Here is a 19,886-nt window from a genome sequence, read left to right as displayed (position 1 = left end):
TGTCATAGTTGACGTGTACCTATGATGAAAATTACAGGCCTCTCTCATCTTTTTAAGTGGGAGAACTTGCACAATTGGTGGCTGACTAAATACTTTTTTCCCCCACTGTATTTCATAGTTTTGATGTCTTCACTATTATTCTACAATGTAGAAAATAGTAAAGATTTAAGAAAAACCCTGGAATGAGTAGGTGTGTCCAAACTTTTGACTGGTACTGTGTATACAAATAAAAATACAAAAAAATGAACAAAAAATTAAATAGCAACAATAAAATAACAGTAACAAGGCTATATTGCTATAATGCTGTCTGTAATGCAGCTTAGTTTCATATTAAACAAAAATATAAACGCAACATGCAACAATTTCAAAGATTTTACTGAGTTACAGTTCATAGAAAGAAATCAGTCAATTGAAATAAATTCATTGGGCCCTAATCTATGGATTTCACATGACTGGGCAGGGGTGCAGCCATGGGTGGGCCTGGAAGGGCATAGGCCCACCCACTTGGGAGCCAGGCCCAGCCAATCAGAATGAGTTTTTCCCCTAAAAAGGGCTTTATTACTGACAAATACTCCTCAGGGGCTGTATACTCAGTGTATAGCCTAATAAGCAACTAATTCTAAAACACTGAGAAATATAGAAATGTAATCAATCACAAATTTCATGACCCTCCCCTGGAATAGATTTAAAAAATACTAAATCCTCCTCTTGACTGAAATTGAAAACGCTTGACCCTCCCCCATTTTCCTCCAGGTAACCATTCTGTAAATTTAGAATCCGTCCCTAAGCAGTGAGAGAAAATACTTCACTCCAATAAAGAAAGAGGGACCAAATCCCTCTGGAGTTCTTATTGCTCTCTCAGACGTGCATGGGGTCAGGTGTCTAGCGAGGTTGATGCCATGGATGCTCTGAGGACTTGGATGTCTAAGTGCATACCCAACTGCAGTGCCAAGCTGTCTATCTGGACTGTGTTCAGTCTTAGGGTGAATGCCACTTCATCAACAGTGGCTCTCACTCTGGACCAAGAGTGTGTGTGTGGGAGACATGAACAAATTTAACAAATTAGCAGTTAACTTGTGTCATCAGCTGGCTCTCAAAGTGCTATTCTACTTCTTTCAGTCAAAATGTATGAGGAACAGGAATTCTAATAGCCATAATATTTGTGACACCTTTCTTTGAAATGGCTGTGTGTGCTACTTGGGGCCCCAGACTGCTGCTACTTTGACATAAAGCTGATAGGTCATTCTCTTGAAGCTCAGAACATAACAGCTTCTGTCTTTCATCATTATTATTAAACCCCCGTCCCCTTTTGAAATGTGGAGTTTTTTTTCTGATGCTCAGTCCAGTGAAACCACCCCAATTAGGAGCAAGTCTGGTATTAATAAGAGGCAGAGTTAATTTCCTTTCAATTAAATGTCAACTGGGTTTTGACGTTAGTTCAGACGGGGGGAAATGAAATTGCATTAATGTCAAACAGGTTTTAATAATGTAATCTGACTCCTGGGTTGCATGTTTTCTATGTGGAAATGTATATAATTGTGTGTTCCGTCTAAGAGACATACCTATCCTATTATGCACACCTTGGTCGATTACATGTCAAATAATTTAACATACTTGAGCTGCGTTTGGTTTATCTTAACCACAATTTGCACTTTTGGGACTATTCCAATCGTTCCTTTTGGGACTATTCCAATGTCGCACCTCATCTACAGTGCCCTCTGTAATTATTTGGACAGTGAAGCATTTTTTATTATTTTGGCTGTGTACTCCAAAGGTTTGGATTTGAAACCAAACAATGACTAAGAGGTTAAAGTGCAGACTGTCAGTTTTAATTCGAGGGTATTTTCATACATTTTGGGTGAACCCGTTTAGAAATTGCAGCACTTTTTGTACATAGTCCCCCCATTTTAGCAGACCAAAAGTATTGGGACAAATTCATTTATACAGTATGTGTATTAAAGTAGTAAAAAGGTAAGTATTTGTTCCCATATTCATAGCACGCAATGACTACATCCAGCTTGTAACTCTACACATTTGTTGGATGCACCTTGTTTTGGTTGTGTTTGAGATGATTTTGTGCCCAATAGAAATGAACGCAAAAATCATACCCCCGAGACATGCTAACCTCTCACCATTACAATAACAGGGGAGGTTAGCATTTTTTATGGGGGGTGGGGTGATATTTGTGTGTCTGTAACTTTCTCACTCATAATTATTCACGATTCATTCAGGATTATCCGTAATCATGGTAGCATCCACATTCATGTAGAAGTGTTTAGAAACATATTCTATTCTTATTTACAATAGAAGTGACTCCAAAACGACACAATACATCATTTACCATTCATTTCTATTGGGCACAAAATCAACTGAAACACAACCAAAACAAACAGCAAATGCATCCAACAAATTTGTAGAGTCACTAGCTTGATGTAGTCATTGCGTGCTAGGAATATGGGACCAAATATTTCACTTTTTACTAGTTTAATACACGTATAAGTGAATTTGTCCCTACACTTTTGCTCCCCCAAAATGGGTTGGGGGGGGACGACACTATGTAGTTAAGCCGATATGGATGAAAATTCCTTCAAATTAAAGCTGACAGTCTGCACTTTAACCTCATAGTCATTGTTTGATTTCAATCCAAACTTTTTAAATATAGAGCCAAAAGAAGAAAGAAATGCTGCACTGTCCCAATAATTACGGAGGGCACTGTATTTTGAAAGCATTTGCCATATTTTACCGAGGTCTGGTTTAACGTAGCAGTATGGGTTGGCTCTCACTTTGGCCGGTAAGTCTTCCTCCGCTCCTGGCCAACTGGGAATAAGGTATGGACACACAAGTGGTTATGACAGAGGTCAATAGTAATGTAAGTGCCTGGGACTTAAGAAACTGTGTAATGCGGCCACTGTACACATCGTTATTCACACATGGGAGTTCTCCAAATGAGGGTCATTTACAGAGAACATGTTTATGATACGCTTCTGGCCCTCCCTCGTATCTGATCGGAACCAAGGGCGATGGCTTTCCGGCCACTTGCAACCCTTCCCTATGAATTTCAATGTGACTGAACTATTTCAACTGTGATGCTTTTAAAAGCAGGCCAAGAAAGTAATTTCCCCCTCTGTCTCTGGTGTCACCACATCTATGCTTTAAATGATTTCTGTGAAACTAAGTCGGACAATAGGACAAAGGGTTAGACTTTTACATCATGACATTTCTCCATAAGATTGAGCCCAGTGTCCATGCACACATGTCATAATAGCCAAGGCCAATGGTGCATGTATCCTATATTTGAATTACTGAGTATGTTTAAACATAGAGATCAGATTTAATCGATAATCTGTTGTCCATATATTGACTGACCCTCTAATCTCAAACAAGGCAATGTAGCATCTGCGTTTTGTTTTTCATGAGCTCAACCAAACTTTCAAACAGTGGAAAATGGAATTAGAATTACAGACGAATGAAAGAACACTGTCAGCCTGCCCACACAGATTCATCTCTTTGTTGAGTCACAGATGGTGCATTCAGCACAACATTGTCAAACTGTCCTATCTCGTGTAGGATTTTTAGCTCCTTTTGTGATGGAGAATACCTGCACAAATGTTCGATACCAGACTCAGGTGTGATTGTGCCTGCCAGTCCTCTTAGGCAGAATTGGTTGTATTCAAGCACCATTTTAATTCAGTTGGAATGTTGTATCAGTGAATAACAACCGTCTCGGACTCGGAAATCAAAGGAGGGAGGATCAGATAATTGTGTCCTCCTTTCAACTCCTGGGGCCTCATTTATAAACTGTGCGTATGTACACAATATAACCTAAAATGTGCGTAAACCAGTTTTCACACAAAAGTCGGCATTTACACTGAACAAAAAAATACACGCAACATGCAACAATTTCAAGGATTGTACTGAGTTATAGTTCATATAAGGAAATCAGTCAATTGAAATACAGTGCATTCTGAAAGTATTCAGACCCCTTCACTTTTTCCACATTTTGTTACATAACAGCCGTATTCTAAAATTGATTAAAAGAAAACATTTCCTCATCAATCTACACACAATACCCCATAATGATAAAGCAAAAACAGGTTTTTAGAAATATTTGCTAATTTGTTAAAAAATTAAAAACAGAAATACCTTATTTACATAAGTATTCAGACCCTTTGCTATGAGACTCGAAATTGAGCTCAGGTGCATCCTGTTTCCATTGATCATCCTTGAAATGTTTCTACAACTTGATTGGAGTCTACCTGTGGTAAATGCAATTGATTGGACATGATTTGGAAAGGCGCACACCTGTCTGTATAAGGTCCCACAGTTGACAGTGCATGTCAGAGCAAAAACCAAGCCATGACGTCGAAGGAATTGCCTGTCGAGCTCCGAGACAGGATTGTGTCGAGGCACAGATCTGGGGAAGGGTACCAATTCTGCAGCATTGAAGGTCCCCAAGAACACAGTGGCCTCCATCATTCTTAATTGGAAGAAGTTTGGAACAACCACAACTCTTCGTAGAGCTGGCCGCCCGGCCAAACTGAGCAATCGGGAAAGAAGGGCCTTGGTCAGGGAGGTGACCAAGAACCCGATGGTCACTCTGACAGAGCTCCAGAGTTCCTCTGTGGAGATGGGAGAACCTTCCAGAAGGACAACCATCTCTGCAGCACTCCACCAATCAGGCCTTTATGGTAGAGTGACCAGACGGAAGCCACTCCTCAGTAAAAGGCACATGACAGCCCATTTGGAGTTCGCCAAAAGGCAACTAAAGGACTCTCAGACCATGAGAAACAAGATTCTCTGGTCTGATGAAACCAAGATTGAACTCTTTGGCCGAATGCCAAGTGTCACGTCTGGAGGAAACCTGGCACCATCCCTACGGTGAAGCATGGTGGTGGCAGCAACATGTTGTGGGGAAGTTTTTCAGTGGCAGGGACTGGGAGACTAGTCAGGATCGAGGGAAAGATGAACGGAGCAAAGTACACAGAGATCTTTGATGAAAACCTGCTCCAGAGCGCTCAGGACCTCAGACTGGGGTGAAGGTTCACCTTCCAATAGGACAACAACCCTAAGCACACAGCCAAGACAAATAGCTGTGCAGCGACGCTCCCCACAAACTGTTCACACCCCTCTTGTTGGTGGAGAGATTTTTGCAGGTGTAAAGATTATTTCCTGCAATTCTACACTTTTTGTCATGGTGTAAAGAAAATGTGATGGTGTGGGAGTGCTTTGCTGGTGACACTGTCTGTGATTTATTTAGAATTCAAGGCACACTTAACCAGCATGGCTACCACAGCATTCTGCAGCGATACGCCATCCCATCTGGTTTGGGCATAGTGGGACCATAATTTGTTTTTCAACAGGACAATGACCCAACACACCTCCAGGCTGTGTAAGGGCTATTTTACCAAGAAGGAGAGTGATGGAGTGCTGCATCAGATGACCTGGCCTCCACAATCCCCTGACCTCAACCCAATTGAGATGGTTTGGGATGAGTCGGACGGCAGAGTGATGGAAAAGCAGCCAACAAGTGCTAAGCGTATGTGGGAACTCCTTCAAGACTGTTGGAAAAGCATTCCAGGTGAAGCTGGTTGAGAGAATGCCAAGAGTGTGCAAAGCTGTCATCAATGCAAAGGGTGGCTATTTGAAGAATCTCAAATATAAAATATATTTTGATTTGTTTAACACTTTTTTGGTTACTACATGATTCCATATGTGTTATTTCATAGTAGAAAATAGTAACACAATGTAGAAAATAGTAAAAAATAAAGAAAAACCCTAGAATGAGTAGGTGTGTCCAAACTTTTGACTGCTACTGTATATATATACTTTTTTATTGGGGGGGGGGGGATAATAATAATTTCTTAATTGACTTGCCTAGTTAAATAAAAAATTAATAAAAAATCCTCTTACTTGAACCCAGTTTTCCTCTCAACAATGATAAAGTGGCCAATGAAGTTGCCATCAGAGATGTGGGAAACCAGCCATTACCATTGACAAGTGGATGCAATTCAAGTCACAGCCCTTCCACATACAACTGCCGGAGAGCTGAATTCCTCCTGCAGGCAACTTGGGACAGCACCACAGTCTTCCTTTAAACAGAAGAGCAGATTCATACAACCCCAGAGAGAATGTCTGAAATGACTGTGATAAAGGCGGCATCAATCACAATTACTTAGAACAGATGGAGGGGAGTTGTGTGCCAGTTAAGAGGGCACTGATGGACGCTTCGATAATTGCATGTCAGTAGAGCTCCCTGCCCATGTACTAGAGCTCCCTGCCCATGTACTAGAGCTCCCTGCCCATGTACTAGAGCTCCCTGCCCATGTACTAGAGCTCCCTGCCCATGTACTAGAGCTCCCTGCCCATGTAGTAGAGCTCCCTGCCCATGTACTAGAGCTCCCTGCCCATGTAGTAGAGCTCCCTGCCCATGTACTAGAGCTCCCTGCCCATGTAGTAGAGCTCCCTGCCCATGTAGTAGAGCTCCCTGCCCATGTACTAGAGCTCCCTGCCCATGTAGTAGAGCTCCCTGCCCATGTAGTAGAGCTCCCTGCCCATGTACTAGAGCTCCCTGCCCATGTACTAGAGCTCCCTGCCCATGTACTAGAGCTCCCTGCCCATGTACTAGAGCTCCCTGCCCATGTACTAGAGCTCCCTGCCCATGTACTAGAGCTCCCTGCCCATGTACTAGAGCTCCCTGCCCATGTACTAGAGCTCCCTGCCCATGTACTAGAGCTCCCTGCCCATGTACTAGAGCTCCCTGCCCATGTACTAGAGCTCCCTGCCCATGTAGTAGAGCTCCCTGCCCATGTAGTAGAGCTCCCTGCCCAAGCGTAGTGATTTAGAGGACGCACTACATCAGTCAATGCCATTTGGGCCTGGTTCTAGTTATAAATATGACTATTTCCTTCTTCCTTGATTATATATTTTCAAAAAATGTAATTAAATATTTATTTAATTGTAAAAATATATATATTTGCGTGACGAATGACATTAAAATAAATCTCTGTTAGCCTTACCTGCACCAGATATGAACGATGGCATGTGTTGTGCTGTGCTCTTAACCTAGTGCAATACCCGCCTGTGAAAAATCCCACCTGCTCCCAAGCTTTCTATTCAGGGAAAATAATGGTACCAGACAGACCATGAAGAATGTGGCCGTGGAGCGAGTGTCAAAGCAAGGTGACAGGATAACACCAGGCTGCTGTGTGACCCTGCTCTTGAGGACACAGGAAGGAAAGGGTTATGGACATAGTGATTGACCAATGAACTGATGCTGGCACAACCAGTGCCTGAGGCCTGTCTGGAGGAAAAGCCTGTTAGGCTGAATTAAACCATTGTCAGGTACTATGACAGGAAGAAGCGTATGAGATGTTACTTCTGGTACAGAAAGTGTCAACAATAATGTCAACAACAGCTGGCAACATCTCCAGGTCCAGCTCTTGCTCTGCAGTACAGATGTAGGATCTTAATTTGATCAACCTGTTGCAGGACAACTTTCCTGCAATGCAGGACATTTCAAAGGTGTAGTTTATTTGAGGTTTAAAAATGCTTCTGAAGTTTGTAATTTCCACTTAGACGTTTCAGACTTGATTTTCCCTTAAGAAAAATGTATCAACCACTACAAAAATGTCCATTAATTATAATCTACATAATAATTCACATTCACATTTCCTTTATTTTCTTCATCCACATACAAACAACAGCATACAGACACAAACATCCACAACATCACCCCTGCCCGGACCCACCTACTCACACCCCCATCTCCAGCGCCTGCATCACTCTCCGCCACATGGACTCAAACTGCACCATTTTTCTTCCGTCGCCCACGCACTTTCAACATTTAGATAATAAAGCATTTCACCTTTCCATTGTGTTAATGATGGAGGATTGGTTTATTTTCAGTTTGTAAGTATACGTTTTTTAAAGATGATTGAAGAGAAAAGTATTGTCCAACCCATCGGGTATCTCACTGCACCCTCATATGCCATGTCTTGAAATATGCAGACAGACGGATTAAAAGTAAATTTAAATTTTAACACTTCTGACAGCCAACTTTCTAACTCCGCCCATAACTTTTGGACTTTATAGCATCCCCAGAAGGCATGGATTATTGAATCACTGTTAGTTTTACACTTCAGACATGACTCTGCCATTGTGCTGTAGAATTTATGAATTTTGTCTCTTCTGTAATCAATTCTATACATTAGTTTATACTGGATTAAGTGTAAATTTTCATTAACTGTAATTTCGTTAGTTATTTTCCAACAGTCCATCCATCTTGTGCCAATATCAGTTATTTTTAAGTCTTGGTTCCAATAGTTTATATTTTTTTCTAAGAGATTGTCAGTTGGATAGACACTCTGTAAGGTTTTGTATATCTTACCTATAATATGAATATCCTTTTCTGACTCAAATAGGATTCCCTAAAGATTGCTCTGATGTCCAAAATATTTCAAATAAAAATTTTGTGATATGAAACTTTTAAGTTGCATGTATTTAAGAATATCTACATTGGTCAGTCCAAAATTGCTTTTTAATTCTGTCATAGACATTTTTTTTATTTCCTATTACTAAGTCATTATGGTTTCTATGCCTGTAGTTTTCATGTGGACCAATTTATCAGTGAATTCTGAAAAGCTTTCCAAGGATTGTTCCATAGGGTTGTGTTGTGTTCCATAGGGTTGTGTTTTTAGGGAGTGATATTGGTTCTTGTAGAAAATATGTTAAATTGTCTTCCATATTGTTATAGTGTTCTTAACTATGAAGTTGTTAATGTTCTTGGCTTTATCCTTTGAAAATAGACACGTAAAAATATTCTGGGGATGAGCATGCACATCTTCAATATTTACCCATTCTTCCTCTTTAATGCATTTAACTATATGTCACAAGTAAAAGCCTTGGGTAGCGAGTTCATACAATTCCAAGTCTGGAAGATTAAAACCACCCTCAGACTTAAGAAAATGTAAAACTTTCATTTTATTTGCCCATATAAAGTACAGTGGGGAAAAAAAGTATTTAGTCAGCCACCAATTGTGCAAGTTCTCCCACTTAAAAAGATGAGAGATGCCTGTAATTTTCATCATAGGTACACGTCAACTATGACAGACAAATTGAGGGAAAAAAATCCAGAAAATCACATCGTAGGATTTTTTATGAATTTATTTGCAAATTATGGTGGAAAATAAGTATTTGGTCACCTACAAACAAGCAAGATTTCTGGCTCTCACAGACCTGTAACTTCTTCTTTAAGAGGCTCCTCTGTCCTCCACTCGTTACCTGTATTAATGGCACCTGTTTGAACTTGTTATCAGTATAAAAGACACCTGTCCACAACCTCAAACAGTCACACTCCAAACTCCACTATGGCCAAGACCAAAGAGCTGTCAAAGGACACCAGAAACAAAATTGTAGACCTGCACCAGGCTGGGAAGACTGAATCTGCAATAGGTAAGCAGCTTGGTTTGAAGAAATCAACTGTGGGAGCAATTATTAGGAAATGGAAGACATACAAGACCACTGATAATCTCCCTCGATCTGGGGCTCCACGCAAGATCTCACCCCTTGGGGGTCAAAATGATCACAAGAACGGTGAGCAAAAATCCCAGAACCACACGGGGGGACCTAGTGAATGACCTGCAGAGAGCTGGGACCAAAGTAACAAAGCCTACCATCAGTAACACACTACGCCGCCAGGGACTCAAATCCTGCAGTGCAAGACGTGTCCCCCTGCTTAAGCCAGTACATGTCCAGGCCCGTCTGAAGTGCATTTGGATGATCCAGAAGAGGATTGGGAGAATGTCATATGGTCAGATGAAACCAAAATATAACTTTTTGGTAAAAACTCAACTCGTCATGTTTGGAGGACAAAGAATGCTGAGTTGCATCCAACGAACACCATACCTACTGTGAAACATGGGGGTGGAAACATCATGCTTTGGGGCTGTTTTTCTGCAAAGGGACCAGGACAACTGATCCGTGTAAAGGAAAGAATGAATGGGGCCATGTATCGTGAGATTTTGAGTGAAAACCTCCTTCCATCAGCAAGGGCATTGAAGATGAAATGTGGCTGAGTCTTTCAGCATGACAATGATCCCAAACACACCGCCCGGGCAACGAAGGAGTGGCTTCGTAAGAAGCATTTCAAGGTCCTGGAGTGGCCTAGCCAGTCTCCAGATCTCAACCCCATAGAAAATCTTTGGAGGGAGTTGAAAGTCTGTGTTGCCCAGCGACAGCCTCAAAACATCACTGCTCTAGAGGAGATCTGCATGGAGGAATGGGCCAAAATACCAGAAACAGTGTGTGAAAACCTTGTGAAGACTTACAGAAAACGTTTGACCTGTGTCATTGCCAACAAAGGGTATATAACAAAGTATTGAGAAACTTTTGTTATTGACCAAATACTTATTTTCCACCATCATTTGCAAATAAATTCATAAAAAATCCTACAATGTGATTTTCTGGATTATTTTTTCTCATTTTGCCTGTCATAGTTGACGTGTACCTATGATGAAAATTACAGGCCTCTCTCATCTTTTTAAGTGGGAGAACTTGCACAATTGGTGGCTGACTAAATACTTTTTTTCCCCACTGTATGTTATGAACGAGTACACTTTTTAAAAGAATGTCTTCGGTGGGGTAATTATTATTACCGAGAATAAATATAAAAACTTTCGGAGCCATGACATTCTGAAGAGGTTTATTCTACCTGTAAGATTAATGGGAAAATGGTTCCATTTAATTAGATCTGTTTTCATATTGTTGCGTAATGGGATAAAGTTATCTTTATATATTTGTTGTTTGTTGCCACTTATTAAGCATCCTAAGTATACATTTTGTGGTCTACATAAAGGATTGCTGTAGATCATGAGTTATTCTTTTTATTTTTCCTATTGCCATTATTTCATTTTTGTCCATGTTAATTTGATATCCTGAGATTTTTGAGTATTCTGAAAATATTTTTAGCAATGGGGGCATTGAGTTTTCAATATTGTTCAGGTATATCAGGAGATCATCTGCAGATAAGTTTAGTTTATAATCATTTTTACCAATACTGATACCTGTTACGTTTGGGTCCTGTCTAATTATTTCTGTAAGAGGTTTAATTGCCAGTGCAAACAGGAGGGGGGAGAGAGGACATCCTTGTCTTGTGCCCCTTTCTAAAGCAATTTAATCAGATAATGTGTGTGTATTTTTGCTTTAGGACATATATACAGTGCATTCGTAAAGTATTCAGACCCCTTCCCTTTTTCCAAATTTTGTTACGTTACAGCCTTATTCTAAAATTGATAAAATATTTTTTTCCCTCATCAATCTACACACAATACCCCATAATGATAAAGTGAAAATAGTTTTTTTGACATTTTAGAAACACAGACGGAAATCAGTACCATGGACAGCCACATGATATGAAGCAACATTGATTGGACTGAATTGTTTCTGATATCTTTAAGTTTGTTTTCATTGTATTAAACTAAACATATATAGCTTTGTTGATTTGATGATGTTTCAAATGTTTGAGTTGAAATGGTGTTGGAATAGCAGAGGCAGTTCTCCTGTTGTCTTTGTGCTGACTTGCAGTAAGTCTGCGGATCTAAATCAGTAGTTGTTAAGTAAACTGTCGAAAACACTAACTTGCTTGACCATGCTGCAGGTCATATAACTGTTTGTTACATGCAATATTTGGTTTGTGGACTTCACCGGACAGATGTTGCTCTCTGGTTTTGTGATGAAACAAGCATATGTGTAGTTGAATTTATTCCGCCGCTGTGTGTCTTGTCTTTTTGTTGTCACGGCCTTATTGTACAACACGGTGGCATATGAACTAATGAGTTATAGAGCAAACAATGCAATTATCACAGCATAGGTTGTAATATGGCTTTTTTACTGGCATGGCTTTGCTTCCTCAGTGACATTACCCACGCACCTCTACTGCTTCTGTCTTAGCACAAGAGAAAAACGATCAAATGTCACAGCTGCACACATTTCGCAATAACACCTGACTACGTTCATCCTTCACAGATCACAGTGCATCAAGCTACTGCACCTTTTACCACAACACCAAATATCAAATCTGCAGTGTGTTCTGCTAAGGAAAGCTGTTTTCTCGGTGTCCATGCTAGTAAAAATTAACATGGGCTTAGCTTCAGTGTGAACTCACGCGCAGCAGTGTGGGATAGGCTGGATAAACAGGAAGGTAACATTAGTGCTCGAGGGCATTCTGCTTTTAGAAAACGCTCCTTTGAATCTCGCCCCTTTTGTGGGCTACTTGGATTGAAAGGATAGGACACAGAAAATACAAATGTACACCACTGTTGGTCACAAGTTGCCCACATACAGTATTTCATGCAGTTACATGGAATAACTCAACTATACTAGTAACTCATATCATATTAGGACAGTTTTTCTCTTACTGCCCAATTTAATCATCACGTTATCTACATTTGCCATATATGCAGTTGAGTCATTTTTTTCTGAGATCTATGGTAGGTATATTAAATTAAAATAATTGCATGGCATGAGGGCAACTTCATGTAAAGCTTGATAGTGATCAAAGCAATCTGGAGACTACAGTACTGTTGAAATTAATTACATACATCATTGAGAGCCTTGTGCTGGAGGAGGATTTCACAATCAATAAATTATGTAAATACTCCCACAATAACAAGTGTGTGTGTGTGTGTGTGTGTGTGTGTGTGTGTGTGTGTGTGTGTGTGTGTGTGTGTGTGTGTGTGTGTGTGTGTGTGTGTGTGTGTGTGTGTGTGTGTGTGTGTGTGTGTGTGTGTGTGTGTGTGTGTGAATAAATGACCCAGAAGGAGGAAAAGATCCGTAACTCGAACATCAGGACTTTTCACTCACTACACAATGCCATTAGGAACGCAATCATAAAATTATGCAAGTCATTGCAAAATCCCCAAGAATATGCCTAGCTGCCGAGCAGAGTGGGCTGTGGTAACAAACCAACCAACAAAAAAAACGCTCATGAAATTAATTTTGAAATGAGCTCTGGAGACTCCCTGTGGACTGGCCAGTATGTCTCTGAGGACGATTTGGAGCTTTGTAAGCCATGTTAGTGTCTGTAGCCTGCTTATCAGTGACAGATGAAATACTACAGTCCGCTGGGGTGCTGCTGAAGGATAGGGGAGGGGGAGGGTGAGGGGCTGAGAGAGGAGTGAGGGGAGGGGATGTCCTGTTTAGGTCATGTGCACTGGAGCACGTTAGTGTGGGAAAGGGGAAGGCCTCAGTGGTTCGAGTGAAGGGAGAGAAAGAGAGTGAGGAGCAAGGCCTCACTGTCTGTTGGAGGACTAAAGGAGTCTTGAATTATTATTATTTGTACTTTTTTTTTTGTCATTTAGCAGACGCTCTTATCCAGAGCGACTTACAGTTTTAGTGAGTGCATACATTTTCATACTGGCCCCCTGTGGGAATCGAACCCACAACCCTCGCGTTGCAAGCACCATGCTCTACCAACTGAATGCTATGGGGACTCTGTGGGAATAGGGAGCTTACACACACATGCACATACGTATTTTCCTGCAGTTGGCAGCTTTTGGGCTCTCTTCCTCCCTATGGTTCTCGCTCTCTCTTATGGAACACACTTGACATTTTCATGAATCATGACTGTAGCCTTTGTAGTAATTCATATTCTACACATTATAAACAAGGATTGGAGGGTGGAGTGTGTGTGTGTGTGTGGGGAGGTAAACAGTGCCATTGGCAGACCCAGTCATAACAATGCATGTATGGGGAAGTATGGCACTCTTCGCAGTTCCTGTACCTCATTTGGTTAAAATCATAGCCAACCCATTTCCTTTAATTCTTCGCCGACTCTGGGAAACAATTTTATATCCTTCCTGCACTCCAACTTTTGTGCTGCGGAGGCACTGGGAAGTCATCCTTGAGGGCATAATGCAAGACGGCTTCTCAGAATGAACTAATGTCTTTTTATTAAACCCTTAAACAATGCTGGGCTGTTTCCTGTCGTGTAAATAATGCCCGTTGTCTTGTTCTTCTTTGTTTATCCTAAAACAATGCTAACAATAATCACTTCTCATTGTATAACACTCCGTTTGCCATCCTGATGATCAGAGCAGAGTCGCAATGTCGACGTCTTTAAATTCTCTTGTCTTTTCATACGTTTGTTATCATTGCATAACAATGGGATAATGCTCCCCATTTTCGAAAGTGACATTGTTTTGTCTTTACTGATTTACACAATATGAACTCATTCACAAGGCCTAGTAAGTATCAATGCCCATATGGGACTGTATCAATCAACAACGTTGAGTTTTACCTTGAAATTAACCTCATTGTCAGAACAACATACACTACATGAACAAAAGTATGTGGACACCTGTTCGTCAAACATCTAATTCCAAAATCATGGGAATTGGTCCCCCCTTTGCTGCTACAGTGGGGAGAACAAGTATTTGATACACTGCCGATTTTGCAGGTTTTCCTACTTACAAAGCATGTAGAGGTCTGTAATTTTTATCATAGGTACTCTTCAACTGTGAGAGACGGAATCTAAAACAAAAATCCAGAAAATCACATTGCATGATTTTAAAGTAATTAATTTGCATTTTATTGCATGACATAAGTATTTGATCACCTACCAACCAGTAAGAATTCCAGCTCTCACAGACCTGTATTGACTGCACCTGTTTGAACTCGTTACCTTTATAAAAGACACATGTCCACACACTCAATCAAACAGACTCCAACCTCTCCACAATGACCAAGACCAGAGAGCTGTGTAAGGACATCAGGGATAAAATTGTAGACCTGCACAAGGCTGGGATGGGCTACAGGACAATAGGCAAGCAGCTTGATGAGAAGGCAACAACTGTTGGCGCAATTATTAGAAAATGGAAGAAGTTCAAGATGACGGTCAATCACCCTCGGTCTGGGGCTCCATGCGAGATCTCACCTCGTGGGGCATCAATGATCATGAGGAAGGTGAGGGATCAGCCCAGAACTACATGGCAGGACCTGGTCAATGACCTGAAGAGAGCTGGGACCATAGTCTCAAAGAAAACCATTAGTAACACACTACGCCATCATGGATTAAAATCCTGCAGCGCACGCAAGGTCCCCCTGCTCAAGCCAGCGCATGTCCAGGCCCGTCTGAAGTTTGCCAATGACCATCTGGATGATCCAGAGGAGGAATGGGAGAAGGTCATGTGGTCTGATGAGACAAAAATAGAGCTTTTGGTCTAAACTCCACTCGCCGTGTTTGGAGGAAGAAGAAGGATGAGTACAACCCCAAGAACACCATCCCAACTGTGAAGCATGGAGGTGGAAACATCATTCTTTGGGGATGCTTTTCTGCAAAGGGGACAGGACGACTGCACCGTATTGAGGGGGAGGATGGATGGGGCCATGTATCGCAAGATCTTGGCCAACAACCTCCTTCCCTCAGTAAGAGCATTGAAGATGGGTCGTGGCTGGGTCTTCCAGCATGACATCGACCCGAAACACACAGCCAGGGCAACTAAGGAGTGGCTCCGTAAGAAGCATCTCAAGGTCCTGGAGTGGCCTAGCCAGTCTCCAGACCTGAACCCAATAGAAAATCTTTGGAGGGAGCTGAAAGTCTGTATTGCCCAGCGACAGCCCCGAAACCTGAAGGATCTGGAGAAGGTCTGTATGGAGGAGTGGGCCAAAATCCCTGCTGCAGTGTGTGCAAACCTGGTCAAGACCTACAGGAAACGTATGATCTCTGTAATTGCAAATAAAGGTTTCTGTACCAAATATTAAGTTCTGCTTTTCTGATGTATCAAATACTTAAGTCATGCAATAAAATGCAAATTCATTACTTAAAAATCATACAATGTGATTTTCTGGATTTTTGTTTTAGATTCCGTCTCTCACAGTTGAAGTGTACCTATGATAAAAAGTACAGACCTCTACATGTTTTGTAAGTAGGAAAACCTGCAAAGTCGGCAGTGTATCAAATACTTGTTCTCCCCACTGTATAACAGCCTCCACTCTTCTGGGAAGGCTTTTCACTAGATGTTGGAACATTGGTGCAGGGACTTGCTTTCATTCAGCCACAAGAGCATTAGTGAGGTCAGGCACTGATGTTGTGCAATTTGCCCTGGCTCGCAGTCGGTGGTCCAATTAATCCCAAAGGTTTTCGATGGGGTTGAGGTCAGGGCTCTGTGCATGCCAGTCAAGTTCTTCCACACTGATCTCGACAAACCATTTCTGTATGGACCTCGCTTTGTGCACGGGGGCATTGTCATGCTGAAACAGGAAAGGGCCTTCCCCAAACTGTTGCCACAAAGTTGTAAGCACAGAATCGTCTAGAATGTCATTGTATGCTGTAGCGTTAAGATTTCCCTTCACTGGAACTAAGGGGCCTATCCCGAACCATGAAAAACACCCCTAGACCATTATTCCTCCTCCACCAAACTTTACAGTTGGCACTGTGCATTGGGGCAGGTAGCGTTCTCCTGGCATCCGCCAAACACAGATTTGTCAGTCGGACTGCCAGATGGTGAAGCGTGATTCATCACTCCAGAGAATGCGTTTCCACTGCTCCAGAGTCCAATGGCGGCGAGCTTTACACCACTCCAGCCGACACTTGGCATTGCGCATGGTGATCTTAGGCTTGTGTGCGGCTGCTCGGCCTTGCAAAACCCATTTAATGAAGCTCCCAACGAACAGTTATTGTACTGAAGTTGCTTCCAGAGGCAGTTTGGAACTCGGTAGTGAGTGTTGCAACCGAGGACAGGCTATTATTACGCACTTCAGCATTTTACATTTACATTTACGTCATTTAGCAGACGCTCTTATCCAGAGCGACTTACAAATTGGTGCATTCAACCTATAACCAGTGGGATAACCACTTTACAATTTTTTTTTTTTTTTTTTTTTTTTAAAGAGGGGGGGTAGAAGGATTACTTTATCCTATCCCAGGTATTCATTAAAGAGGTGGGGTTTCAAATGTCTCCGGAAGGTGGTGAGTGACTCCGCTGTCCTGGCGTCGTGAGGGAGCTTGTTCCACCATTGGGGTGCCAGAGCAGCGAACAGTTTTGACTGGGCTGAGCGGGAACTATGCTTCCGCAGAGGAAGGGGAGCCAGCAGGCCAGAGGTGGATGAACGCAATGCCCTCGTTTGGGTGTAGGGACTGATCAGAGCCTGAAGGTACGGAGGTGCCGTTCCCCTCACAGCTCCATAGGCAAGCACCATGGTCTTCACCATGGTCAGCACTTGGCGGTCCCGTTCTGTGAGCTTGCGTCTGAACCGTTGTTGCTCCTAGACGTTTTCACTTCACAACAACAGCACTTACAATTGACCGGGGAAGCTCTAGCATGGCAGAAATTTGATGAACTGACTTGTTGGAAAGGTGGCATCCTATGGTGGCATCCATACAGATTTACCAGGATGTGTACTCAAAGCATGTGCGGACCAACTGGCAAGTGTCTTCACTGACATTTTCAACCTCTCCCTGAACGAGTCTGTAATACCTACATGTTTCAAGCAGACCACCATAGTCACTGTGCCCAAGGAAGCGAAGGTAACCTGCCTAAATGATAACCGCCCCGTAGCACTCACGTCGGTAGCCATGAAGTGCTTTGAAAGGCTTGTCATGGCTCACATCAACAGCATCATCCCCCGGATACCCTAGACCCACTCCAATTTGCATACCGGCCCAACAAATTACCTCCACTAACCTGTACCCCCGCACATTGACTCGGTACCAGTACCCCCTGTACAGTGAGGGAAAAAAGTATTTGATCCCCTGCTGATTTTGTACGTTTGCCCACTGACAAAGAAATGATCAGTCTATAATTTTAATGGTAGGTTTATTTGAACAGTGAGAGACAGAAAAACAACTAAAAAATCCAAAAAAACACATGTCAAAAATGTTATAAATTGATTTGCATTTTAATGAGGAAAAATATGTATTTGACCCCCTCTCAATCAGAAAGATTTCTGGCTCCCAGGTGTCTTTTAGACAGGTAACGAGCTCAGATTAGGAGCACACTCTTAAAGGGAGTGCTCCTAATCTCAGTTTGTTACCTGTATAAAAGACACCTGTCCACAGAAGCAATGAATCAATCAGATTCCAAACTCTCCACCATGGCCAACACCAAAGAGCTCTCCAAGGATGTCAGGGACAAGATTGTAGACCTACACAAGGCTGGAATGGGCTACAAGACCATCGCCAAGCAGCTTGGTGAGAAGGTGACAACAGTTGGTGCGATTATTCGCAAATGGAAGAAACACAAAAAATAACTGTCAATCTCCCTCGGCCTGGGGCTCCATGCAAGATCTCACCTTGTGGAGTTGCAATGATCATGAGAACAGTGAGGAATCAGCCCAGAACTACATGGGAAGATCTTGTCAATGATCTCAAGGCAGCTGAGACCATAGTCACCAAGAAAACAATTGGTAACACACTACACCATGAAGGACTGAAATCCTGCAGCGCCCGCAAGGTCCCCCTGCTCAAGAAAGCACATATACAGGGCCGTCTTAAGTTTGCCAATGAACATCTGAATGATTCAGAGGAGAACTGGGTGAAAGTGTTGTGGTCAGATGAGACCAAAATCGAGCTCTTTGGCGTCAACTCAACTCGCCGTGTTTGGAGGAAGAGGAATGCTGCCTATGATCCCAAGAACACCATCCCCACCGTCAAACATGGAGGTGGAAACATTATGCTTTGGGGGTGTTTTTCTGCTAAGAGGACAGGACAACTTCACCGCAACAAAAGGACGATAGATGGGGCCATGTACCGTCAAATCTTGGGTGAGAACCTCCTTCCCTCAGCCAGGGCATTGAAAATGGGTCGTGGATGGGTATTCCAGCATGACAATGACCCAAAACGCATGGCCAAGGCAAAAAGGAGTGGCTCAAGAAGAAGCACATTAAGGTCCTGGAGTGGCCTAGCCAGTCTCCAGACCTTAATCCCATAGACAATCTGTGGAGGGAGCTGAAGGTTTGAGTTGCCAAACGTCAGCCTCAAAAGCTTAATGACTTGGAGAAGATCTGCAAAGAGCAGTGGGACAAAATCCCTCCTGAGATGTGTGCAAACCTGGTGGCCAACTACAAGAAACGTCTGACCTCTGTGATTGCCAACAAGGGTTTTGCCACCAAGTACTAAGTCATGTTTTGCAGAGGGGTCAAATACTTATTTCCCTCATTAAAATGCTAATCAATTTATAACATTTACATGACATGCGTTTTTCTGGATTATTTTATTGTTATTCTGTCTCTCACTGTTCAAATAAACCTACCATTAAAATTATAGACTGATCATGTCTTTGTCAGTGGGCAAACGTACAAAATCAGCAGGGGATCAAATTCTTTTTTCCCTCACTGTATATAGCCTCGTTATTGTTATTTTATTGTGTTACTTTTTATTATTTTTTACTTTAGTTTATTTGGTAAATATTTTCTTAACTCTTTCTTGAACTGCATTGTTGGTTAAGGGCTTGTAAGTAAGCATTTCACGGTAAGGTCTACACCTGTTGTATTCGGAGCATGTGACAAATAAAGTTTGATTTGATTTGATGACAGTGCCATGCTGAAAGTCAGTGAGCTCTTCAGTAAGGCCATTCTACTACTCGATTTTATACACCTGTCAGCAACGGGTGTGGCTGAAATAGCCGAATCCACTAATTTGAAGGGGTGCCCACATACTTTTGTATATATAGTGTAGTTTTAAGCAGAATTGATCGTGTTTAACTATGTTTACACTTGAAATGTCAAAACAATATTATTTTGTTATGACCTCTATCAACCTGACTAAAACATTTTCAGAATTGCATAGGAGTTCTGCTTCGAACCGGTAAAGACGTGTATTACATCTCAAAGATGAATGCAATTTGTAAAAGTAGGAATGGTTTCGAAAGGCAGAGGGCAGAAAGAAGCAAAAC

The sequence above is a fragment of the Coregonus clupeaformis genome, chromosome 34, assembly GCF_020615455.1.
Source record: "Coregonus clupeaformis isolate EN_2021a chromosome 34, ASM2061545v1, whole genome shotgun sequence".
Classification (NCBI taxonomy): domain Eukaryota; kingdom Metazoa; phylum Chordata; class Actinopteri; order Salmoniformes; family Salmonidae; genus Coregonus; species Coregonus clupeaformis.
Note: the sequence above shows the minus strand (reverse complement) of the source record.